General features: G+C 42.9%; 1 protein-coding gene across 1 annotated transcript in view; it reads right to left on the bottom strand.

Moving 5' to 3' along the window:
• Positions 1 to 21,350, bottom strand: part of DTX3 (deltex E3 ubiquitin ligase 3) — a 224,743-nt gene that overhangs the window by 163,194 nt on the left and 40,199 nt on the right. The gene's annotated exons all lie outside the window — the stretch shown is intronic.

Consider the following 21,350-nt stretch of genomic DNA (forward strand, 5'->3'; position numbering starts at 1 on the left):
TTTTCGTGCTACCATAGAATGCTTTTGACACGAATGAGGACTGATTGTTTTTATAGGTTAACATCGTTCCCTGTTCCTAATGACTGGTCTGTAAAATTGATAAAATGTCCGTGTGATGATATATCTACCCAGTCAAATATACATTGCATATTTTTCTGCAAGTATTACCAGTGGGGTAGAAAAAGATATCTGATACCAATGTTAAAGTCTTGGGGTCTGAGAAAATGTAAACCTGCACTAATCAGACTGTATATGCTGCAAGATGAACTCACTATCGCCGCGGCGATCAAATTTTTGACATTTGCTGTAAAATGTAGAGGGACTTTGGTCTAATGACTATGATTTTTGACTGTGATTGTAAAATGTATTATCTTGTGCATAACTACATCATATAATACATATTCGCTGCAATGACCATAAGTTCCCCTCGAAACCCTATGAATTGTGTGATTTTATATGAATTTTCCTATTTTTATGTATTTAAGAAATGTTTATATGCTCCGATTTTATATTTTATAACTATGCAATTTGTAATGGGTAATTGAAATGTAAAGCGAATTAGTTTCTGTATTTTGCATTTTGTGTGCTTTTATGGTTTTTTGTCAAAATACCGAATAAAGCTATCTTTGATTTGATTTGATGATTTGACAAAGCAGTACAAATATATAGGTACATATCTATAAAAAAATGAATGCTTATATACAAAGGGATATGCTGTATATTTCTGTTTGGGTATGGTTCTTATATAGGGCAGGGCCAATTCTTGAGTAGTTTTCTGAAGATAAGGTGGTTGTTGCTGGATCTTATTTTGGGGGCTAAAGAGTTCCATAGTTTTGCTGCTTGAACAGAGAAGGATGTGCCACCCTTGTTTTTTTCTTGTATTTTGGGATTTTGATGCGAGGTGCCACTCTAGAGCGGAAGTTCCTTTGGTGAATTTGTTAGGTGATTATTGTGGTTTGCACATAGTATATATGACTTCTAATGTATTTAAGTATGTTTAATAATGCATTTATTTCAGACAATACCACAGTTCCAAAAAGTATTTCTTTTGGCATAGCGTTGGATGGAGGTCAGAATGAAGAAGCAAAGTGTAAACCTGTTGTATTCACTGTGTGTTAAGAGTCTCTACTAGAAACGAAGTACTGCATTGACATATCAGTAGGAGATGTAGCATCTTCAAACTTGGAGTTGCTATTGTTTCGGTGGCACCATACTTGCAGTGCTTCAGCACCACCATACTGGCTGAATGAAATACTTACCCCTGGTAATGCTTTTTCATCTGGCAGAAAAGTAAACCAGGGAAAAACGACCCCTGGCAAATCCTATCTCACCTATAAGATTATTGACTTTGCAAATGTTTTTTAAACCATGCTATACAGCATCACAACTGCTATACAACATAGCATACAACAAAACGCAACTGAGACTGCTAGGTCATCTTGTAAGTGCACGCTTGTGTTGAGCGTGCAAGCACACACCTCCAAAGGACATTTGTTTTGTTAAAGTTGCCAATTCGAAATGGATTCACAAATGGAGACAAAGTGCAGTTTTAAAATGTAGAGAAAACCCGCTTTTATCTAAACAAATAATAATAATGAATAAATGAACAGGTTTTGGGAAAAGATTGTGGAAGGAGGTGATGGGTGAAGCAATGCAGAGGCTCAAGAACCACAGAAGGAAGGAGGAGAGGAAACACCGTGGAAGAAGCAAAAAGAGGGAAAGAACAAGGGCAAAAGAGCAGCATGAAGCGCCTGGGGACGTAGGGTTGCGGGGCAGATACACTGGGTGAAAGAAAACACCACAAGTAAGCGTGGGGAAGAGAAGCAAATGGGCAACAAGAGAGGGAGAGGGGGGAGAAAAGCACACAAGAAAGATAGCTGGAAAACATTTGGACTCTTGTTGAGGGCTTAAACAAAAAGAAAAAAGCAGTTCCCCAAAATCAAGCAGAGCAAACATAAAAACCAATCCGATGATCATTGAAAAACAACTAGCGAAATTAAACATCCCAGTTTGCACACAGAAATCATTAGGCACACTTACCACAGGGGAGGGGAACCCCAAAGAGGTCAGTAAACTGACTCAACCTTCTTTACCAGTTACCCGACCACAGCCTGTTTCGCTCAAAAGAGCTGTAAACACACAACCCGCCCAGAGGGCCTCACAAAACACTCCAAGACCTACTCCAACAGATGGGAAGGGAAAACTAAATTGTGCTATAGATAACTCTCAAATAACTCCGGCTCCCTCAGAAGCAAAAATTCAGCCAGCTAAGCCGAAGGATATTCCACACACAACACACAAAGGCCAGTCCTTACAACCGCAGGCCGATGACAGGAAAGGGCCAAGGTATAGGCGTCCGATACATCTGCCACCTGAGGCGACCCCATACACTGTCATCCTCACTGGGGTTCCTGAACTGGCAGACAATGTCGAAGAACCCCCATGGTCACTGCGAAATAAGGTACTGCAGTGGCTGAGTCAAAATAGACCTCTCCAATTTCCAAACTCGAGTAGAATTACTTCATTAAGAAGAGTGTTCTGGATTGGTGATACTAAAAAAAGTATACAGGGTGATTGTGTCATAGTCAACTGTGATGACCCTTCCACAGTTGACTATATCTCTTCCTGGCCAGCCTTAGAGAAAAGGGGGGGGGATTGACGTACAGCGTCTCTCCTTCTTCTATCCACCTTTAAATACTTTTAGTTACGGAGAATCTTCCAGTTGGGAGGAAGGCCAGGATTGGCCTTGGACACAGGTGGGGCATTTCAATAGAAATAGAAATAGGAATAGAAATAATCATTGGTCAAGAGGATGGGATGCTCGCCCTTGGTTACCAAGAAGAGAAGAGCTAAACCCAGAATATTGGAGGGGCTTCCCCACAAGGAACAGGTTCGACTGTCTAGATATGGTCGATTGACCAACAACGCTAATAAAAGGGGAACAATGGGTCCATCAGCCAGCAATGCCATGTCCCGCTTATCGGGTTCTAGATCATCCAGTTCAGAGGTACAATAATCCCCAGACCCACCGCAGTACTATTTCGCTTCCGGGGAAAACACCGGACGTCCCTGATTGGGAGATAGTGATCCCGGACCAGCAGTTTCCACACCAATCAGTCATGGGGTTGGTAGAGGGCACTGAGACTTTAATTCCTCAGGTTGAAGGCAGTGTACAAAACGAGGGCAAAACCAGTTTAAAAATAACATCCTGGAATATAGCAGGGCTGGCTAAAAAATCAAGGGATCAGACATTTTTAACCTTTATGAAAAATTTGGACATAATTTGTCTTCAGGAGTGCTGGGACCAGGAGGAGACCCATATAGAGGGTTTTAGCACCTTCTTTAGCCCATCCACACAGGGAAATCGAGGTAGAGGCTCTGGTGGATTGTGTACTTTTGTGTCTAATTTGTGTAATCTAAAAGTGATCACAAACGGGGGGGGAAGGACCTAAAATAGGAGTATGTAAATCGCTGCAGGGATTCGCGATTAAAGCGAAGGGGCGGAGCCTTTTCCTGATTAATATATATAATAATGTGCCAAAAGAAGATCTCAAAGCACTAATAGTCGAGCTAATTTCAATGTTAAAGAGAGGCGCTGGGAATGCAGATTGCATCCTCATAGCTGGAGATTTTAACTGCCATTTATGCCCCTACAGTGACACAAATAATTGTGGCATACTTAATTTAAGAGGGGATCCCACCGCACACTTTGAACATTCGATTTTTGGCAATATGTTAAATCAACTTATGCACGACTGGGATTTGGCTTTCGCCAATGAACTCTGCGAACCACCTGTAGCATTTCAAACAACTTTTTATGGACGAGGGGCAGGTACCGTAATAGATTTTATTTTAGTGTCCAATAATAACCAGGGCTGTCTGTTGGGGTTTGATACTGAAGATTTGGCAATAAGTGACCACTTCCCAATCAGCACCAGTATTTCTGTAGGAAACTGCGGGAGCCATACAACAAGCATATCTGAAATACTTCACTGTCATTCTGTTTCCTTGGCCAGGAAAAACGGTTATGCCATTAAATGGGCAAAGATTGACTCCAAAAAATTTTTGGAGGACTTAATCCATAAAGAACTGCAACATTTTTCTACTTGTTTGGAACATTCCTCTAATCCCCAGCTGATTATAGCGGCCTATGGCAAGATAGTTGCCACAATAAATGAGAAGCTAACTAAAAAACAAAGGGATGGGGAGGAAAGAAGATTATTTGGTTGGTTTAACTCTGCCTGTACCAAAGCCCACAAAGTTCTTCTACAGGCATTAAAGAGTGTGCCAAAAGATATTGGCTCAGTGAAGGCCGCTAGGCGAGCCTACAAGCAGACCCTACGAGGTAGGCAGGAAGAATTTAAAAACCACGCCTGGGAAGCGCTAATAAAGGCAAGTGCTTTACGGGACAGTACTTCTTTCTGGAGAGAAATTAACGCCCCTTTCTTCTCTGACAGTAAGGCAGACTCCATGGAGGTAGCCATAACGGAAGACGTATGGGTTAGCTATTTTACGTCCCTGTACAAGAGCGATTCACTAGTAATGCTAAATTCCTGCATGGCTCCACAAGGTGATCCTATTACCGGGCAGGTTGAATTTTTACCAATTCAAGATAGTTTCCCACTCAACGTAGTTATTACCCCATTAGAGGTTGAGCAAGCAATTTGCCAGAGCGCTAATCTAAAGGCCCCTGGTCCAGATGGAGTCCCTATTGACTTATTTAAAGAGAACGTCGATTTATGGGCCCCCTTGCTTGCAAATGTAATAAATGCCTACAGTAAAATAGGCTTTCCCGACACATGGCATGAAGCCATAGTAATCCCAATATTTAAGAAAGGGGACAGGCAGGACCCAAAATGCTATCGTCCCATTTCCCTGCTAGACACTTTGATGAAAGTAGCAGGCAGAGTGTTGTTAACTAAATTAAAAGCATGGACAAAAAGCAATGGGATCCTTTCGAAAATTCCAGTACGGCTTTAAGACCGGCCTAGGTACTGTAGAGCAGGGATTAAACTTGACCCTAATAATGAGCAAATATATTGGAGTAAAAAAAGGGAACCTGTTCCTAACATTCGTCGATCTAACCTTGGCCTTTGATTGCCTGGATCATAGAGTGTTATGGAAAACCTTGATTAAAATGGGGATAGACTTACACATTTTATCTTTTATACAGGAACTATATAGAGATGCAGGTGCCACGGTTAGGTATGGCAAAAACGGAGAGCGAACTAGAAAACTTCCCATAGAAAAGGGTGTTCGACCGGGCTGCATCCTTGCTCCATTCCTTTTTAATTTATATATTAACAAGGTAGCAGTCTTTTTAACTGACTTAGAAGTTGACTATCCCAAAATAAATGGCCTCTCAGTCCCACTATTATTATACGCTGACGATGCTGTAATTATGGCACGCACACAGATGGGCCTTCAGAGGGCTTTAACGGGATTTTCAACTTTTATGAGCGATAGAGGACTAAAAATCAATGTTGGAAAAACTTTTACAATGTGTTGTACCTCTAGAAATAACTCTAAATTAGACTGCAAAACCTTTGTAAACCATACAAAGATAGCTACGACCAAGACATTTTCTTATTTAGGTATCACCTTCAATAATAGGGGCACATGGACAACAGCAATTACTTCTCGTAATTTGGCCTTTTCTCGCACGATAGGGGCAGTCAAACAATTTGCCAAAAGATTGGGCGGGAAACCTATAGATATACTGCTTAAGATCTATGCAGCTAAATGTGTCTCCACTGCTATATACGGGGCCGGTATTTGGGGGTTGGCAGATTGCACCCAAATACAAACAGTGGAAAACGCATTTCTTAGGTACCTGCTATCAGTCCCAAGATCCACTTCTACGACCATATGCCATAATGTAAATGTAAATGTATCGCGACTTATATAGCGCACGTATCACCCGAAGGCATCAAGGCGCTTGCCTTGGGAACCCGTCCTGGCTTTTTCCCTGTGGGATAACCCCTACTGGGTATCCCCAGGGTGAAAGCCAGGCATCCCGCAGCGGGGTGGGCCGCCGTAGTGGAGATTAAGCAACTATTGCCCAGAGTTGCAGCGTGGGACCCCATGATTAGAATAGGCACCGAGGCGAGAATTATCGAGTCCGTGGACATTTTGGGCTCAGGACCCTGCCGCGTCGGGAATTGAACCCTGGTCCCGGGCCAGACCTCTGCATCAGGGTCTGCCGCTCTAATCAGTGAGCCACACTCCTCCACTATAATGAACTAGATAGAGTTCATATCACCGATCTGATAAAGATAGCGCCAGTTATGCTGTGGTACAAGATTTGGACATGTGATGATACAATTTTTAGCAGGGAAGTAATCCAAGACTGTTTAAACCAATCCGCTTCTAGTAAGCTTCCATGGTTAGCCTATGTTAAAAAATTTCTGAACTCTGTTGGTCAACCAGATCTCTACCTAAATCCCACCTCATGTACACGAATAACTAAAAGAGCTTTAAAAGTGGCATGCCTCGACTTATTGGAGGAGAGGAGGTGGTACTTAGATGGGAACAAGAGTTCAATAGTGGCCCACCGTCATATTCTCCACGGATCGGGCCTTCATCCTTATCTGGCACCAGCCTATTCGTGCTACCATAGAATGCTTTTGACACGAATGAGGACTGATTGTTTTTATAGGTTAACATCGTTCCCTGTTCCTAATGACTGGTCTGTAAAATTGATAAAATGTCCGTGTGATGATATATCTACCCAGTCAAATATACATTGCATATTTTTCTGCAAGTATTACCAGTGGGGTAGAAAAAGATATCTGATACCAATGTTAAAGTCTTGGGGTCTGAGAAAATGTAAACCTGCACTAATCAGACTGTATATGCTGCAAGATGAACTCACTATCGCCGCGGCGATCAAATTTTTTACATTTGCTGTAAAATGTAGAGGGACTTTGGTCTAATGACTATGATTTTTGACTGTGATTGTAAAATGTATTATCTTGTGCATAACTACATCATATAATACATATTCGCTGCAATGACCATAAGTTCCCCTCGAAACCCTATGAATTGTGTGATTTTATATGAATTTTCCTATTTTTATGTATTTAAGAAATGTTTTTATGCTCCGATTTTATATTTTATAACTATGCAATTTGTAATGGGTAATTGAAATGTAAAGCGAATTAGTTTCTGTATTTTGCATTTTGTGTGCTTTTATGGTTTTTTTTAATTTTTTTTTATTTTATCCTCATTTGCGTGCATAGCTCCAATCTATCAAAACCAAAAGGCCGCCACAGAGGAAGAGGATGAATGGTCGCGTTTTGTGCTGTCTCAGCTTATTACTGGTGGGAGAATTCTTTAGGGAGGAAGACCAGTTCCCATCAGCACAGTGAACACAGGCCAGATCCTAACTCACTTAGGGCAGTGCCTTAGTAGATAGAGCCCGAGTTATCGAGACCCCCATACCACCAAGGTTCTTAGCCGTGGTAGCAAGGATAAGTAATGCGCGCATTAATCATTGGACCTGGGGAAAAAAAAAAAAAAAAAACAGGTTTGTCATTACTATCCGAGCATACCCCAGAAAGCTCTACTATTGGGATTTCCTACTCTGGCTAGGTCGAGTTTGGAAATTCGAAGAAGTGATGTTTGCCATTCATACACTGTCGGTGGTTGAGCATCCTTCCAGTGTCTACATATCTCCCTGCGTGCCGCTAGAAAGGCATAGAATAATAAGTTGGTTGCTGCATTACGAGCTTTACTTTTAAGACCAAAAATGACAAGGGCAAGGTCTATTGAGATATGTTCACCCAAAGATTGCGATAAATTATTACTAATGGCTTGCCAGTAACCGGATAAGTTTGGACAGTCGTAGAACATATGGATGTCTGATGCTGCGATTAACCCACATCTAGGACATGAGACTGGGCCTGTTAATGAAAACTTAGTCAACCTTTGCGGGGAGTAGTATGCCCTATGTATAGTGAAAAGGTGGTTCCTACGAAGCCACGCAGGTTTGACAAGGTCCCAGAGTGTTAAGCAAGAAGCCATCCAAAGCTCCTCCACATCCAAACGTGGCATTAGTTCAGCCCATAGTGATGTTGGTAAATGAAAGTTAGCATCTACTTCATCAATTATTTTGTTATACCAACAAGAGATTTCTTTCCTAGCCACTGGGCTGTCTAGAAGACATGTTACCAGGTCGCTGTAACCACCTATAGGCAACTTACTAATCCGTGCTGGCAGCTCTTTATATGACAGTGACCAGCTGGAGATCTGAATATATTTAAATCTCGAGAGACTAGGGCCTACTCTATTAATTAAATAGTTCCAAGAAAGCAGTGATCCATCCATAAACAGATCATCCCATCTGTAGATACCAGCTTCTATTAACGGATTGGTAAGTGCATCCGTTGTCCATAAAGGAGGAGCTGGTAAGTTCCATATAGGAGCCTTACCAGAGTAGTAGCCAATATTGGTCGATTGCCTCACTTTATACCAAGTATGTGCAATACCTTGTAAAACTTTCAATTTTATTTTTTTAAAGAATTTGGGGTCTCCAAATTTAAACAAGAAACCATTGTGGTCTACACTTTCACATTCCAAAAGTGTAGAAAAGAGAAGGCCCATCCCTGGTGATGTAGGAGTTTTAAGCAACATACGAGTGTGCGAGAGCTGAAACGCCCATGCATAGATTTGAAGGTCTGGACCGGCCAACCCTCCCTTCTCCCTTCGACGTCTAATTTTCTTCCACGAAATTCTAGGACTCTTACTATTCCAAATAAAGCTGGTAATCGCGCTCTGTAGCTTTGAAATTAACTTTGGATCAAAAAAAGTGGGATTGAATTAAACAGAAAAGAAACCTTCGGTAAGATACTCATCTTCACCAGGTTAACCCTACCCAGAACTGTAAGCGGGAGGTGTGACCAGTCTCTCATCAGTTTCCGGCATTCTGCAGCTATTTTGTTGAAGTTTAGAGAAGCAATCAAGTTAATATCTTTAATTATGTTTATCCCCAGGTAGCGAATTTGGGTTTTAGATGTCTCGTTATTGTTAGTTCTATTATTATTCCAGGACATTGACTCTGTTTTTAAGGCATTAATCTCGTAGCCTGAAACTTTGCCAAATTTGAGGGCTAGGTCAATTATCTCTGGGTATGCTTCGTCATCATTTGTAGTAAAAATCATAATGTCATCCGCATAAAGTGCCACCTTTTTAACCCAGCCACCAAAAGTAAAAGGGTTTCGTGCTACCATAGAATGCTTTTGACACGAATGAGGACTGATTGTTTTTATAGGTTAACATCGTTCCCTGTTCCTAATGACTGGTCTGTAAAATTGATAAAATGTCCGTGTGATGATATATCTACCCAGTCAAATATACATTGCATATTTTTCTGCAAGTATTACCAGTGGGGTAGAAAAAGATATCTGATACCAATGTTAAAGTCTTGGGGTCTGAGAAAATGTAAACCTGCACTAATCAGACTGTATATGCTGCAAGATGAACTCACTATCGCCGCGGCGATCAAATTTTTGACATTTGCTGTAAAATGTAGAGGGACTTCGGTCTAATGACTATGATTTTTGACTGTGATTGTAAAATGTATTATCTTGTGCATAACTACATCATATAATACATATTCGCTGCAATGACCATAAGTTCCCCTCGAAACCCTATGAATTGTGTGATTTTACATGAATTTTCCTATTTTTATGTATTTAAGAAATGTTTTTATGCTCCGATTTTATATTTTATAACTATGCAATTTGTAATGGGTAATTGAAATGTAAGCGAATTAGTTTCTGTATTTTGCATTTTGTGTGCTTTTATGGTTTTTTGTCAAAATACCGAATAAAGCTATCTTTGATTTGATGATTTGACAAAGCAGTACAAATATATAGGTACATATCTATAAAAAAATGAATGCTTATATACAAAGGGATATGCTGTATATTTCTGTTTGGGTATGGTTCTTATGTAGGGCAGGGCCAATTCTTGAGTAGTTTTCTGAAGATAAGGTGGTTGTTGGTGGATCTTATTTTGGGGGCTAAAGAGGTCCATAGTTTTGCTGCTTGAACAGAGAAGGATGTGCCACCCTTGTTTTTTTCTTGTATTTTGGGATTTTGATGCGAGGTGCCACTCTAGAGCGGAAGTTCCTTTGGTGAATTTGTTAGGTGATTATTGTGGTTTGCACATAGTATATATGACTTCTAATGGCCGCTAACTCGGACCCTGTAACAAAATAGGCCGAAACCGGCCCTGGCAAACTGCTCGGCCGCTCCCAGTGGGGCTGACCGCGCTCTTTGCCAGGGCCAGTTTTGGTTTCCAATCCGGCCCTGTTTAGGAGTATAGTTGGAGAGGGTTTTCTGACTTGGTAAGAAATCAGAGAATATACGGTGTAGAAAGAAACAACGTTATACATAGAGCTCCACATCAGGGGCAGACAACCCTTTTAATCAAATGGAGTATCCCACGCTTGGTACAAAGTCTGTACGCTGTACAGGGGAAGACGGTGCAAAAAAAGACAGGTCTCATTTAAAGATCTTCCCTATTCTGTAAATAGACGTTTTTTTCAATGACTCACTAAAAATTTGTTATTTGGCACCAGCGGAGAGTCTCAACAATGCGCAATCAGATTTATACCCTTTATTGTAACCTAATTCCGTCCAAGTGTATGTTGTGCGCATCAGCCTTTTTGTGGGGCCTTCTAGTGTGCAGGAACACGTTGCCATGTCTTAGTTACTTTTGATCCGTTTGTTCTAGAAATAAAATATTTTTGTTAAAATCTTCAGATTATGCAGCATATGATGGATTATGTGGCAAATGCAGCAAATCCATAATTATAGTAAAAAGCCTGCAGCTGCAGAAATACATAATTCCAGTGGCCCTGGCTATATCCATGGGAAGAACAAGCAAAAGATAGACAGACTGAAACTAGGAAAGTCATCCAATAGAAAGTAAGCAAATATGAATGACAGCAAAGATAACTAGTGGTAACCAATGGGGGGGCTGCAAGCCCCTGTATGTTCTGGGTAAGCCCACAATATGTATTTTGCAACAAAGCAGCTTATTCTGTCTGGTTAGACTGAACAAGAATTTGAAAATCCAACAGGCCTGACCTTGGCAAGCTTGCAATGTTCTTTTCAAAAACATACAAAGGGCATTAAAAGTGATCAAAGTAAAGATGCTGCAGTAATAAGGTGGGGTGAACCTATCTGTAAAATAAAATCCATAAAAAGACCATCAAAATATAAATAAATAAAAACATGAAACATGAAACGAAAGAAGAAATGAAAACAGATAGGCGTACAAGGCCATACTGAAGTAGAATACTATTTTATTGGAAGATGCACACAAACAAAATGCAGCCACAGTGAAAACAGCCAATGGATGAAGCACGCAGACTGATTGCTCCATGCTATATTTTGCGGTGGGCAGATGCGAGAAAAAAAATGGTGATTGACACTTGCACAGACAAATTCCTAAAGAGTTCTATATCTGTGTATACATATTTCTTAAGAACTATTTGGAAAACATTAAGCTGACTTACAGGGCAGATTTAAAAAGAAATCAGAGGAAGGTTTGATGATTTCAACGGCCCCAGAGGAAACTGCTGAAGTAAGGTCCAGCCAAACATACCTCCGCCCATGACTTTCAAGTCTAGCAAACAGTACTAAATGCTCCCTCGCAGTAGGGTGTTGACCGTCCGCAAATACTCTTTGGTACCTCACAGGATCATAAAGCCCTATATAAATGTAACAACAAAAGACACCTAGAAAAGGTGTCAACTTAGGATCCTGTTGGTAGGTGGCAAATATCACAACCATCAAAAGGATAGTCCAAGACACTGCCTTGGTGCTCTAATGCCCACATGTAGCTTCTTTTTAACAAGATGGAAAGCAACTTAATGCAGCAACTATCAAATCTGGAAATAGTCTGTTTTTGCTTGCTTTAAATTTCCATGCCCCCCCCACAAAAATGCAACAATTAACTATTTAAAAATGAAATTTCTATTTCACGAACCATGCATCGAATTACTATCTATATTTAGATAGATGTGGAGGTTGGCCCACAGAAGATCAAGGTACAGACTCTTGCTGCAGATTCCTCACCTTTTGAATTTTCCCCAGGCATCACACTGGATCCAGAAACTTTTCAGCAGTATTTCTGAGCGCTGCAGAAGATGGCACTGTGCAGCACCACAGTTCTACTCTGGAAATAACGTGCAGAGCATATATAGAAGCCACTCCTGTGCCCGGTCAGTTGCTTTCAAGGCATTTGCACAGTTTTAGGAAAGAGATCTGACACTGGGGACCTGGTTAGCAGGAACCCAGTGCACTTCCAGTCAAAATCAAATCCCAGGCAAAAAGCGGGGGTGACCATTTTAAAAAGGGGCACTTTCCTACATCGCTCCCCTTTTGTCACTCGCATTTATCTGAGCAAACATGGGGACAGCGCAGTGCTTCTTAAAATCGCTCCCCGATTCGGCACGACTTTGAAGCCGACGGTTTAACTGGTTCCGGCACATCCCGAGTTTCCAAGGCTGTCTGCCCCCCCACAACAGATCGATGAGAAGCCATGCTCCATAATTTTCAGATCCTTGCCGACTCCCTTTGGTGCACCTTCAGGCCCCAAGAATCTGAGAGGCCTTTCACCTGGAGTACCACTTGTGGGTCTCAGCACCAGTTGGACCCTCCGAGTTTGTTACAACGCCTCTGGCTCCAGTTTGAATCCTGCCTCAGGCGCCATGAGCCATGCCAGGCCCTGGGACTTCGACACCGGTACACAATCCATTGACCCTGGACGAAGAGCTACCCTAAGTAATGCCCGGCTCTGAAACTGCACTGTTCCAACCTCAGGACTTCTGTAAGCCTTCCTACTGATACCACTCCTGCCCAGAGTACTGAAAAAGATCAGGACCGACCCAGCCAAAGTTATCACAGTGACCCTACATTTTTCATGGAGAGTATGGTATCCAGAACTCCTGGGCTTGAGCATCTGCCCTCCAATCAGGCTGCCACTTCAAGAGGAACTGCTGTTGCAGCAGTTGAGCAGGGATATGCAACTGGTCCAGAACAATCTCCACAAGCATGGTTGGAGAGTGAGAGAACACCTTTGACCTTCTTCCGGAGTTGGTTAATTTTGCCGCCAGGTGTCCCTCACAAAACTGTATATGCCTGTCACTGGGACAAATTTGTGGCTTGGGTCAGTATTCAGCAGATAGACCCTCTTCAGGCAAAGTTATCTCACATTTTAATGTTTATTTTGTACCTAGCCCGGCAAGGTTGCCCTGGGCATAGGTAAAGGGTATAATTTCAGCTCTTTCTGCGATTGCCGGATCAGCTTTCTTTATTCAAGTCTCCTGTTGTTAAGAGATGCTTTAAAGGGTTATATTTGGTTTTTCCCTCTCTCTTCGTCATGTTATAGTGGAAGCTTAGCTTTACCTTTTTCATGTGCACTCTACTTGAGCCGCTTCACAGCTGTACCTTCCTTTCCTCACCCTTAAGACAGTGTTCCTTGTCACCATAACACTGGTGCTGTGTGTGATTGAGCTTCAAGCTCTCTGTGTAAATCCAATGTACACCATCTTCTTCTCAGACAAACTGGTTCTGCTGACTCTGGCATCCTTTCTCCATAACGTTTTGACAGCATTTCACAACAGTCAGTCAGTCTGTCACCCTGCCGGCGTTTTATTCTACACCCACCCCCCTCCTTAGAAGGAGGAGAGACTCCATTGCTTAGACACCAAGAGAGTGCTAATCTTCTAGATAGATCTTACTAAAGATCACCTAGTGGAAGGTCATCACTTTCTGGAGATCACTGGAGTGAAAAAAGGCAAGGCTGTGTAGAAGAGAACCATCTCCTGGATTGTGCTCTGCATTAGGATCTGCTATGCATTGGCTACAAAGCTCATTATACCAACTCTAAAGCTGCTACCACTGTGTTAGAATGAGGGGTCCCTGTCCTAGACATGTGCTATGTGGGCTTGCCCCCACAATGTTCATGAAGAACTATTGTCTGGACGGTTCGGTCCACCGAGAAGGGCATTTTGCCAGCTCTTTTCTACAGGACATTCTGGTTTGAGTCAACCCACAGCCCACCTCTAAGTAGCTACTCCTTTGGTATCTATTCAAAAGGTGAGGAATCTGCTTTCAGTAACATTCTTTATAGTAGTAACTCTAGCCACAGATTACTCACCGACTCTCCCATCCTTTCCGTTTTATTCATTGGACACTACCCATTAATAAGATATCAAGTCTAGGAATTTGCACACTGGTCATACCAATTTCTTTTCAGGCTCTGCATCTGGGGGTGCGGACCTGGGGGAACGCTGAGTGATAGGAAATTTGTGGCAGCCCGGTGATCCTACAACTTACCCACACAGAAAAGTAAAGAAAACGTGATTTGTTTTAGCTAAATTTGAGGGTTGCATGGGATTCTGGGTAGGAAAATGTTGGGAGATCCACGCATGCCGCATCTCCCTGGATTCCCCTAGGTGTCTAGTTCTCAGAAATGTTTGGGTTTGGTAGGTATCCCGAGATGGCCGTCGAGCCCGGGACCAAAAACACAGGTGACTCCCTTGCAAAATCAGGTAGTTTTGCGATCGATAATTTTGAAGTCTCCACAGTACGTTTTGGAGTGTCACAGGAACTATGCCTACCCACACAAGTGAGGTACCATTTTTATCGGAAGACTTAGGAGAATGCTGGGTGGGTGGAAGCTTGTGGCTCCCTGCAGATTCCAGAACTTTCCAACACAGAAAAGTGATGAAAATGTTGTTTTTATTCAAAGTTTGAGGTTTGCTAAGGATTCTGGGCAACATAACCTGCTAAGAGCTACACAAGTCACCCCATTCTGGATTCCTCTGGGTGTCTAGTTTTCACAAATGTACAGGTTTGCTAGGTTTCTTAAGGTGCCAGCTGAGCGAGTGTCCATAATCCACATTTAGGCACATTGCAAAAAAAGGGTCAGTTTTGACTGGAAAAATGTGATGTGCCCATGTTGCATTTTTGACTTGTTTCCTGTCATGGGCACTAGGCCTGCCTACACAAGTGAGGCACAATTTTTATCCTGAGACTTAGGGAAATGCTGGGTGGGTGGAACTTTGTGTCTCCCTACAGATTCCAGAACGTTCCATCACAGAAAAGTGAGGAATTGTTTTTTCTTTTCTACAAAGTTTGAGTGTTTCAAGGGATTCTGGGTAACAGAAACTGGTCAGAGCCACACAAGTCACCCCATCCTGGATTCCACTGAGAGTCTAGTTTTCAAAAATGTACAGGTTTGCTAGGTTTGCCTAGGTGCTGGGTAGCAGGGGTAAAAAATTCACAGCTGGGCACATTGCAAACAAAGGGTCTGTTTTCACTCGAAAAATGTGAAGTGTGCAAGTTGCATTTTGAGCCATTTCCTGTCGCAGGCACTAGGCAAACCCACACAAGTGAGGAACCATTTTTATCAGGAGACTTGGATGAACACAGAACAGTAGAACAAGTGTTATTACCAATTGACTTTCTATGCATTTCTACCTTCCAAATGTAAGACAATGTGTAAAAAAGAAGTCACTTTGAAAAATGTCCGGTAATTCACATGCTAGTACGGGCACAAATAATTTCAGATCTGTGTACATAACCACTGCTTCTAAACTCAATAATTTGTTCCAATTTCATAACTAAATAGGTGTCCTTGATACCTATTTGTCACTGTTATATTTTACCAAGTGAATTGCTATATACCCGGTAGACAATGAAAAACCATTGCAAGGCGCAGCTCAGTTATTGGCTCTGGGTAACTTGGGTGCTTGTTGAAGCTACCAGTCCTATATATCCCTGCAATCAGGAAGGTCCAGTAGACGTAACAGTATATTGCTTTCTAAACTCTGCCATACTTACAAGAAGTTACAGGGGAAAACTCTGGCACAATTGCCTGCTTTTTTTCAACTCAATTTCCATTTTTCATTTCAGCTGTTAGTTTCTATAGGAAAACCTTGACGGATCTACACAAATGACCCCATACTGAATTCAGGCTTTTGTCTACTTTTCAGAAATGAATAGCTTTCTGGGATCCATTATTGCTTTCACACCCATTTCTAACACCAACTGTAGGTTGGTTGAAAGCACAAAAAATATTAAATATAGGCTATGCCCCAGTAAAATGCCAAAACTGTGTAGAACATTTTGGTTTTCTGACAAAAGTTTGCCTTTTCCTGAAAGCTGGGAAGACGGTGATTTTAGCACCACAAACCCTTTGTTGATAACATTTGCAGAAAAGAGACCAGATGCTTTCTGCTGCCGCACTTTTCCCCCAAAACCCCCAAATGTAGCTGTATTTTGGCTAATTTCTCAGTTCCCTCAAAGGGGAATCCACAAACCCTGGGTACCTTTAGAATCCTCAGGATTTTAGAAGAAAAGGAGGGACATTTGTCGTGAACACCTTATGTGGACAAAAAGTTACAGGGGCCTAAGCCCAAACTACCTAAAATAGCCATAAAAGAGCTTAACACGGGGGCGAGCAGCAAAAGGGTTAACAGAGTATTGGTGTGAATGACATTAAGGGTTTGTTGTTATAATTAACTTTGAGTGGAGGGCACCGCTTTGTCCTATTATCCCTCTCCAGCTCCTGTTTTTGTTTAAGAAGCATTAGTCTGCCTGGCATCACAGGTCAGCTGTCATTCATGAGAAGTCATCGACAAGCTGCCGGAACCAACACGCATTGTGACATCTTGTGCTAGAGGAACTGCACCATATACTGTAGTAAGACGGCTACTAGGAGACAGGTGCCATCTGCTCTTCGCCTCCCTGCCTGGGGAACTAAATTTTGAGACAAACTTGTCGTACTCAGTACTGCGGCTGATTTTTCCATTCAGTCAATACTACCCAATGCATTCCAGCAACTATGCAAACTCCAGAGGGTAGGTCCAGTGCTGAATGGTCTGTCCGTGAAATATATGGTAAAGTCTTAAATGAGGCTGTCCGCTTACGAAGCCTAGAGTATGACTGAGAAGCCTGAAACAAAGACATTTTTTAAATCAATACACAGCACGTACTTGTGCTAACAGCAGCAGAATTCACATGTTCAGAAATTAAAGTTTGATATATGTAGATCATGGTGAACTCTTTGGAGAGGAGTGACCACTTTCCTTTTTTACGTTTATTTTGTTCAATTATTCTTTCACATTCTTTTTGTCTGTGATGCCAAAGTGTATAGATTGTGCACAAAATGGAATCTGTTTCACCACCTCCCATTTTCCTACAAAAACCCAGAGAGCCAGTCATGTTTTGGAAGGACTCACAAAATGAATTTGATGCTCATTTGGAAGCTGTGGATGGGTAGGATTTCGTAACCCCCAAAACACCTGACATGTTGAAACGGTCTTTGGTGTTGAGGGCAGAAAGACACTGAAACAACTCCCAGGACCTTCACAGGAATTTAACAGTGATATGGACATAAAAGATACAAATCAGTGAATATAAGTATGCGGTAAGCACTTTGTTAGAAACTAAACAATCAATGTAAATGATCTGGGAGAGACTGGATTTAAGCTAGCCTGGCTGATGACGGCTGATTAGCCAGAAACCGTTTCCCAGGATGCTTGTTTCCGGTCCAGGGAAGACAAGCCTTGGCAGTTCGGGCTGGACTGTTGCCATGAGGCACAGGGTCAGACTGATTTGCATATGGCCATGTCTGAACTGGGGTGGCGGAGTGAGCTAAAGAATGATGATGGATTAAACCCAGATCAGTTGACTGGGGGTGAGTGTTTGATTTCTTCCAACGCTCCGTAAATCATCTCCTTTGGTATCGCTTTGTTCCCCCTAAGTTGGCAGGGTATGCCCAGACGTGGGTCCCTTACTCACGTTGCCACTGGATTCAAGCTAGCCTGGCTGATGACGGCTGATTAGCCAGAAACCGGTCCCAGGATGCTTGTTTCCGGTCCAGGGAAGACAAGGCTTGGCAGTTCGGGCTGGACTGTTCCCATGAGGCACAGGGTCAGACTGATTTGCATATGGCCATGTCTGAACTGGGGTGGTGGAGTGAGCTAAAGAATGATGAGGGATTAAACCCAGATCAGGTGACTGGGGGTGAGTGTTTGATTTGTTCCAACGCTCCGTAAATCTCCTTTGGTATCGCTTTGTTCGCCCTAATTTGGCAGGGTATGCCCAGACATGGGTCTCTTGCTCACATTGCCACTGGATTCAAGCTAGCCTGGCTGATGACGGCGGATTAGCCAGAAACCGGTCCCAGGATGCTTGTTTCCGGTCAAGGGAAGACATGGCTTGGCAGTTCGGGCTAGACTGTTCCCATGAGGCACAGGGTCCGACTGATTTGCATATGGGCATGTCTGAACTGGGGTGGTGGAGTGAGCTAAAGATTGATGATGGATTAAACCCTGATCAGTTGACTGGGGGTGAGTGTTTGATTTGTTCCAACGCTCCGTAAATCATCTCCTTTGGTATTGCTTTGTTCGCCCTAATTTGGCAGGGTATGCCCAGACATGGGTCTCTTGCTCACATTGCCACTGGTTTCAAGCTAGCCTGGCTGATGATGGCTGATTAGCCAGAAACCGGTCCCAGGATGCTTGTTTCCGGTCCAGGGAAGACATGGCTTAGCAGTTCGGGCTGGACTGTTCCCATGAGGCACAGGTCAGACTGATTTGCCTATGGCCATGTCTGAACTGGGGTGGTGGAGTGAGCTAAACAATGATGATGGATTAAACCCAGATCAGGTGACTGTGGGTGAGTGTTTGATTTGTTCTAACGCTCCGTAAATCATCTCCTTTGGTATTGCTTTGTTCGCCCTAAGTTGGCAGGGTATGCCCAGACGTGGGTCCCTTGCTCACTTTGCCACTGGATTCAAGCTAGCCTGGCTGATGACGGCTGATTAGCCAGAAACCAGTCCCAGGATGCTTGTTTCCGGTCCTGGGAAGACATGGCTTGGCAGTTCGGGCAGGACTGTTCCCATGAGGCACAGGATCAGACTGATTTGCATAAGGCCATGTCTGAACTGGGGTGGTGGAGTGAGCTAAAGAATGATGATGGATTAAACCCAGATCAGTTGACTGGGGGCGAGTATTTGATTTTTTCCAACGCTCCGTAAATCATCTCCTTTGGTATCGCTTTGTTCCCCCTAAGTTGGCAGGGTATGCCCAGACATGTGTCCCTTGCTCACTTTGCCACTGGATTCAAGCTAGCCTGGCTGATGATGACTTATTAGCCAGAAACCGGTCCCAGGATGCTTGATTCCGGTCCAGGGAAGACATGGCTTGGCAGTTCGGGCTGGACTGCTCCCATGAGGCACAGGGTCAGACTGATTTGCATATGGCCATGTCTGAACTGGGGTGGTGGAGTGAGCTAAAGAATGATGATGGATTAAACCCAGATCAGTTGACTGGGGATGAGTGTTTGATTTGTTCCAACGCTTCGTAAATCAACTCCTTTGGTATCGCTTTGATCTGGGAGAGAGACATACGTTTTTTTTATGGAACAGCAACCAGGAGAACTTGTAGAGCAATATGTTTCAGTTCTGAGGATACCGGACCCTTCGGGTAAGGTAAGAAGTCTACATCAATATATAATAAGTGACCAACTCATGGCTGGAATCAACAGTCTCAAAATGAAGGTTAAGATTTTAAGTGTGAAAACCCCTTCTAGTTGCAAAACAGTGACAAATAAAAGTGTTTAAAGGTGCTGACACAGGCACAAGAAATAATAAGAATTACAGTGTGCCAAAAAAAGGGATGGTGAGCATAACAAGCTATAATGTAACAAATAATGGTAAAGCAGATAAACCCTTCAAGGTCTAGCCCTACAGGACAAGTTACTTACCTTCAGAAATTCCTTATCTGGTAGAGACAGTATCTAGCTGCATATTCCTTACCTTTGAATTTCCCAGGCATCATTCTGCATCCGTAAGATTTTCTTCAAGCAATAGCCATGCAGGCCAGTAACTGGCGTCAGTTAGCTCTGAGTGACATCATCTGTGCCTTAAGTGCAGTCTGCATCGCCTATATAGGAGCCAACTCAGCACGCTGATGTCAGATACTTTTCGCATCTTTCCACACCAGAAACACAGAGCCATGAAGAGTATTGACATTGGTGTGTTTAAAAACTAGGCCCTCTAAAGGGAATAGCCTTGACCCTAGAAACTTGTCTGCAGTGCGGGGAGGATGGGTGGGTCGATAAGGAATCTGCGGCTAGATATTGTCTCTACCAGATAGGGTGTTACCGAAGGTAAGTAACTTGTCCATTTGATATTGACATCTAGGCGCAGATTCCATACCTTTGAACAGATACCCAAGCAATAGCATCCCAGGAGGAGGGTCTGCAGACATGTTTCAGACTAGAATGTCCCCCAGAACAGAACGGGCAAAATGATCGTCACTGCAGACCGGACTGTGCAGGCAGTAATGCTTGATAAACATGTGCAGATATGCCCACATTGCTGTCTGACAGATTTCCAGGACTGGGTCTCCACATGCTAATGCAGTGGTAGCAGCAATAGCTCTGGTGGAATGAGCTGTTAAACATTCAGGAGGCCGCTTCTTTGCGAAAGTGTAGCAGATCTTAATGTAGAGAGCGGCCCATCGTGAGATGGTCCTTTTCTGCACCATGCAAACCTTTCTTCGCACCAACATAGTCCACAAAAAGTTGGCTGTCCACTCGGAACTCTTTCATGACGTCAAAGTAGAACTACAACGCTGTTTTGGGGTCCAGATGCTGGAGTCGCTCCTCTTCCTTAGAGGGATGTGGAGAAGTGTAGAAAGTGGTCAAGGTGAGAGACTGTGACACATGGAAAGGAGTTACCACTTTCGGGAGGACAGAGGCTCTAGTGCAAAACACCAACTTGTCAGGGAATAGCGTGTAAAAAGGAGGATTGGATGATAGAGCATGCAGTTAGCTCACCCTCCTGGCTGATGTGATTGCCACTAAAAAGGTTGTTTTTATTGTGAGCAGCCGGAGGAGGCAATTGTGCAGGGGCTGGAAAAGGAGCACACACGATGAAGGTGAGAACCAAATTAAGGTCCCACTGAGGCATAATGAAGGGAGAAGGTGGAAAGATGCGTATTAGGCATTTTAGGAATCTATATAAAATGGGTGACTTAAATATAAAGGGTTGGTCTGGCAGTCTCAGGAAAGCAGCTGGATAAGGGTCAAAATAAAAAATAAAACACCAGAAAGGATCGATAGACTTCTCTCTACAATATATAAAAAATGTCTTCTATCGGCATGTCTATACCGTCTTAGTGGAGGAACGCCTGACTGCCAGAATAACATTACAAACTTCGGGACAAAGGCCGAAGATATCAACTGCTGCGACTCTATCCCTACAAAAGAAGGCGTAGAGGTGACAGCTTTGGGTGGAGAACTCTTCACTGCTGCTGC

Source organism: Lissotriton helveticus, chromosome 1_1 (assembly GCF_964261635.1).
Source record: "Lissotriton helveticus chromosome 1_1, aLisHel1.1, whole genome shotgun sequence".
Classification (NCBI taxonomy): domain Eukaryota; kingdom Metazoa; phylum Chordata; class Amphibia; order Caudata; family Salamandridae; genus Lissotriton; species Lissotriton helveticus.